Source organism: Petaurus breviceps, unplaced genomic scaffold (assembly GCF_028583685.1).
Source record: "Petaurus breviceps papuanus isolate PSGF00001 unplaced genomic scaffold, PetGlider_PUasm1.0 174, whole genome shotgun sequence".
In the NCBI taxonomy this organism is placed as follows: domain Eukaryota; kingdom Metazoa; phylum Chordata; class Mammalia; order Diprotodontia; family Petauridae; genus Petaurus; species Petaurus breviceps.
In genome coordinates, this window is record NW_027185761.1 from 68,120,631 (window position 1) to 68,126,816 (window position 6,186).

The following is a 6,186-nucleotide window of genomic DNA, read 5'->3' on the forward strand; positions in this document are numbered from 1 at the left end:
TGGTATTTTGAACCTGAGAAGTTGCCTTTGCTTGGTATTACATTACAATATGTAAGGTGGATTTTTGTTATTCTTTTTAAGGTAAGTTTCCAGGATCCATGAACATAACAATCATCTAGTTCCCAGGCTCATGGCTTGTAAACATCTCCACCACCCTTGTGTGTTATATGACCATAAATAATATAAATATTTGTGCTTAAAGCTGTACATATCTACTGCCACTGCCCAGTGAGATACAATGATGAGATAATATAAACTTGTGAGGCTGTTACTGGCAAACTGCCTCCTTGGTCTGTTACCCTATAAATCAAGTAGGTGCTGGTGAGTGTCAGAGAAGTAGGGAATAGCAGTATACAAGGGGAATCTGCATGAGTGTTTGCCTCAAACAGGCTGCCCATTGAGGCTTATGGGGGATGCACAAGCTAGAACACTGTGATGCCTTGGTCGGCCCCCATCAAGGCTTGGAGGGATTTGTTAACGTGTGTTATTCTCAATTAGCCCCAGTTAGTGTTCCCATTATCAGCAACCCCACTGAAGAGAATAAAGCAAGCTTATTTAATCCTTTATTATGTCTCCAATACTATCTTCCTCTCTGCCTGGATCAAGAGTGAACCTACCAGAAGACCTGCTAGAAAAGCTCCAGCTCCAGCATCTCCTGCCCTACAACTGGCACAGTCTGTGTCCCCTGTGTTACACTTACCCAGACAGCTGCCCTAATGCTAGGGTCTTCCCCCTGTGATCACCTCCAATTTATTTTGTCTATATCTTGTTGCACATAGTTGTCCCCAGTTTGTCTTCCCCAAAAGGAATGTGAGCTCCCTAAGGGCAGAGTACATCTTGGCCTTTCTTATGGGCTTAGCACAGTGCCTGGCACATAGTGTTTAATAAACAACTTGTTGACTTTAAACAATTAAGAATGTTGGCCAATGAAATGATCAGTCACAATTCTAAAGCACCAATGACAACTCCTATTATCTGCCTCACCAAAGAGCAGTCACACAGAGAGATCTCTATCTGGACGTGGTCAGTGTGGTCATTTCTCTTGTTTGACTATGCACATGTGTTACAGATTGTGGGTCTTTTTCCTTTTTTTTTTTCAGTGGAGACGGGATAAGGTGAGAAAAGAGGGAAGCTAGGATAGGATTGGGGGAAAAAGGAAAGAGTCATTGAATCATTTATTAAAAATTCACAGAAGAGAACAAAAGGAAGGATAAGCAGGACACCTACAAAAGTTACATGTTGAATTTATTTTGGCTTTTAAAAAAAGCAAACTCCACATAATATTCAGTTTGACATATAATCCTCTTTTGTCTTGCTATGTATATAGAAATGTTCATCTTATATAGTATTTGCTAAGTTCAGAATTTTTTTAAATGAAAAAAAAAAAGATCAGAGCCAAAGCTGCCCACCCTGAGCAAAAAGAGGGCAAGTGACCTTCCCAGGGTTTCCAATGAGTACAAATCAGAAGCAAGACATGACCAGGTCAGCCCTCAGGGGAGCATCACAGCTGCAGAGACAACAGCCTAGGCTCCCCAGGAGTTGAGCGCCACATAAGGCAGACAATAATAGTAAGGAATCACTTAGTAGCCTTTTATGGCCCAGATCAACTTCACCCCCAGGTACTGAAAAAACTGGCTCATGTAACAATCTGTAACATTGGAAACATGATGGGAAATAGGCAGCATTGGAAAAAGCTGTCCTAATTTTCAAGAGGCAGATAACAATGAGTTTGACTCTGATTCCTGGCAAAGTTTTAAAATGGATACTAAGAGATGGTGAATGAACATCTAGAAAGGGCACTGTTACATATGATGAGCCAGCATAGCTTCATCAAATACAAGTCCTACCAGACTAACATCATTTCCTTTTTTTGACAGTTATTAACTAGCAAGGTAAGGGGAATGCTGAAAAAAAAATCTACTATTCTTAAGGCAAAAATGGAGTCATGGACTAGATAACTGAATTCTGGCTGAATGGTCAGACTCCAAGAGGAATCATTCACTGTTCAATAGCAATGTGGCAGGAGGTCCCCAGGTCCCAGAGATCTGTGCTAAGAACAATGTAATTAGGAAACTATTAAATACCACAAAGTTAAATATAAGTGATGTTTGGATTCTCTTCGTATTACTAGTGCTGCTGTTCTTCCTTAGGACTGAGCATAAAGATTTGTCTGAGTAGAAGAATTCTGTATAAAGATAGAAGGAAATAAAAGGAAAGTCTTGACAAGTTTTCATTCCCTAAAAAGACATCAATAACTATACATTCTATATCCTCACAGCTGATTTAATTTAATTAGCATGTGCTCATTGAAAAAAAGGTAATCTTTTCTAAGACATGTGCCAGCCCACCCTGTTAGCCAGGGATCATAGAAATGCTGCTGCAGAGGTATCATAGGATCAAAGGACATAGAGACTTGCTGAACTGAGATGAACATAGGCACATATTTTCCAGTTTACAGGGCTTCTGGCTGTCTGGGGCTTCTTCCTAGCAACACAGAAATGAGACTGAAAAGGAAGAAGGCAAGGCTCTCTGAGATCTCATGCTGGCCCAACCACACAGCAAGTCAATCGAAGCTGAACAGAGACCTGTCTGGCAAGGAGTGGATACCAGGTAATGATCAGCCTGGAAATGGGGTCAGCCAAAGGAAACAGAGCAGCTTGAACCCAGGAAGGAATCAGGTCAAGCCACCAGGGGCAATTGGCAAGAGCAAACCAAGTGCAGGCCACAGCTTCCTTCTCCCCAGATTTTAGAGCACAACACTGGGGGACATCCCCCTCCATCCCCCACTTGTGTCTCAGTTTCTTTTCCTTCTGTGTTCCTCAAACCAGCTTGGGGGGAGGATCAGAAAAGAATCGATTTAATCCTGGTTACAAGCCCATTGTAGCCTATCCCTATCTCAATATTCTATAGTATTTGGAACTGCTAATTGCCTGTGACAGTGGTCAAGACTGAGGGAAGGTTATGGGGAGGAATAGGGCTATACTTACAGGGATAGTTTTGCAGGGTTTTCTAGTAATATCTGAGTATATTACAATCCAAATTACACCACCAGACTGCTCTGGAATCCAGACAGAGATCAAGGAGATAAATCTGAGGCAGAGGGTGGTGTGATAGTCCTTGGGCACATCTTTAAGTATTACTTCTAACCTAATAGCAAAGAAATCCCGAATTGACCCACAGTCTACTTTAAAAGGTAATAATGACCCATTAATGGGATCACTGTGAAAAGCTGTTTTGCATTGCTATTCTGCAACCATTAATTATCTAACATAAATGTTATTCTTTAAAGGAAATGGTAGCATTATGGGTCATCTGTGGGCAGACTGGTATCTCACTAAATTGTCCTTGGCACTCTGCTCCTTGACATATTACAGAGTAGCCAACAGCCCTAGGCCATTTGGCCAAATAAATACACTGAAATCTTGAAGGCTTGTATTCCTTTGAAAAAATGAAATCTTTCCAAAATAATGAGAATAGACTGCAATTGAACAATGTGTTGTCTTTTGTTTTATAACCAGCTAATAACTGTGAGTTTCAACAAAATGGCCTCTACTGCAGTGAAATCAGCTAAGGCAACAGTCCAAACTGGACCCCTAAATGCCTAACTTTTTCTGAATCAATATGAATATATTTCTAGTCAGAAATTTCTAGGTCATTTCCCAGTATTTTGAAACACCCACAGGGAAGACAATTAAGAAACAAAGGCAACTTCTGAATGCTGGCTACCTCACCTTTTTCCTTACCACTGCTTTAGTTTGACTTGTGTGGTTTAAGGTGAGATGGCTACCTGCCAAAGTAAGGGCAGGTAATGGATCATGTCAGTAGCATTGTGTTATCACTATTTATGGAAAAATACTGAAACTACAGGAGTAAACCTCATTTGAGGAGACATCTTTTCTTTCATAAGAAACTACTGTATTAAAAATGGTTTGCTACAATACTTACTGCCTGCATGTTGAATTCATGGCTTTCTCTAAAAGAATAACCTCTTGCAGCCTTTTAAGTTTACTTGTCAAAAGAGAAAACAGGATTTCTTTTCTTCTCTAAATTCTGCAGCTTTCCGCCCTTCTTCCCACTCTAACTGCATCTTCTATCAATGTCATTCTCACAATATTTACTAGTTATCTCCACCCTGGGATAACCACTTCCTCCACACTCTATGATCATTGGGAATGAGAACTAGCCCACTATAAAACTCTCCCTGCCTTCCACCCCAATTACAGGCATCTATATCTAGGTCCAATTGATGAGGTATGGGCTCTGGGAGCCCCCTCAAGCTCTCCTTAAGTCCTTGAGGTACAGGCTCTGGGAACCTCCCTTGGACTCTGATTAAATTGTCCCATTTGATAAGGCATTTGCATGAGGTAAGTCTGTCACTAGACTTCCCACCCTCAGTTGCTAGACTTACTAGACTTCCCACCCTACTGATCCACCTTTGAACTGGCTTAGCCCACCATTCTCTGTAGCCTCCAGCTACTTCCCACTCTTAATCACTCATTGACCTCTTTAACTCCTCCTGAAGACCCTCCCCAAATTCCTCTAGACCACCCCTAGATTCCTCCCACAATCTTCTGTATATAAGACCCCATCTCACACCATGAGCACCATAGAATGGCATAGAATAGTGAGAGTGCCATAGAATGATGTAGCACAGACTTACTCTGTGTCTAATGCAAGAGAACTTTTAATAAATTTTACTTTTCTTTGGCTGAGAAGACTTGAGTCAAATTCATTCAGCAGGACCTGGCATATTGGTATTTTGGGGTCTCTAGAGCAACCCTAACCCTCTTAGTGGGTAACCTCTTCATAATAAGTGTCTTGATTATATGCCAAGGCCTAAGGCTCATCATGAGTACAGGGGCAAAAACTGTCCATAAAATCCTGGTCAGTAAATACTCAAAAAAGACTGTCCACAGGTTCTGGCCAAGGCGGCTGCCAGGTCAATTAGCACTCACTCCTAAAACTTCAAGCAGTTAAATGTGTATATAAAGCATGTCAGTTTTTCCCCACCTAACAGTAACAGCTACACTCATCCTGCAACCCTCATAGATACCAACACTTGTGTCAGTGGGCAGCAGAAGGAGCAGAAGAAATTCTACAGGCCCATAAGAGTGTGTGATTCATCTGGAAGTACTCCAGGACTGTTAGAAGCTTTAATACCCTTTGAATCCAGCCAAGCTCTGGCTGACTGCATTTCATCTTTTCTGTAACTCAATACTGATACCTCCATCTGTTGTGCACTGGGCTTTGCTTTCTCCTTTCAGTGCTGTGTTTGACATATTTGTATTCAGTTAGAGCTCAATGCTGGGGAGTATGAAGGGGAACCCAATTCCCCAAATGTAGAACTAGGTGCAAAAACCCAGAGCATTCTAAAAGAGGTAGCTAGGCCTACTTCAAAGGGAGGTCTAAAGAAAGATCTTCAAATACAAATACAGGATGTGATTTTAAAATGAATGGGTAACCTTGGGTCATTTGGGGCACCACTCCCAAGGGACATTTATGGAGCAGCATCTGGGCCAGATGACATTTTAAATATTTCTCATTCCTTAGACAGGATTAATAAATATTGGTATCTCCCTTAGGGGTCAGTCATTTCCTCTTCAACAATATTTATTCCACTCCTACTTCATACTAGGCATCAAAAAAAAAGGAACCAGTCCCTGCTATAAAGCTTACATTTTACTGGAGAGACTGTGTACACAGGTAAGTAAATGCAGTCACTTCACAAGGGGCAGCACTGTTAACTGATGAGCTTCTGAAGGTCTCATACAGGTGACGGCCCTGGAGCTGTACTTTGAAAGAAGCTTGGGTTCTGACCCATATGTACAAAAATATTTATAGCTGCTTTTTGTGGTGGCAAAGTCTTGGAAGTCAAGGGGCTGCCCGTCCATTGGGGAATGGCTGAACAAGTTGTGGCATAGGAATGCAAAGGAATACTGTTGTGCAGACTGGCTTCCTAAGAGCCTAGAGAGACATAAACTGATGCTGAGCGAGGAGAGCAGAACCAGGACTACATTGTACACAACCACAGACACATTGTATCTGACCAGCTTGCACAGAGCAGAACCAGGACTACCCTGTACACAACCACAGACACATTGTATCTGACCAGCTTGCACAGAGCAGAACCAGGACCACACTGTGCACAACCACAGACACATTGTATCTGACCAGCTTGCACAGAGC

At 41.8% G+C, this 6,186-nt stretch overlaps 1 long non-coding RNA gene across 2 annotated transcripts in view; it reads right to left on the bottom strand.

Moving 5' to 3' along the window:
• Window positions 1-6,186, bottom strand: part of LOC138158243 (uncharacterized) — a 47,629-nt gene that overhangs the window by 40,546 nt on the left and 897 nt on the right. The window lies entirely within an intron of this gene.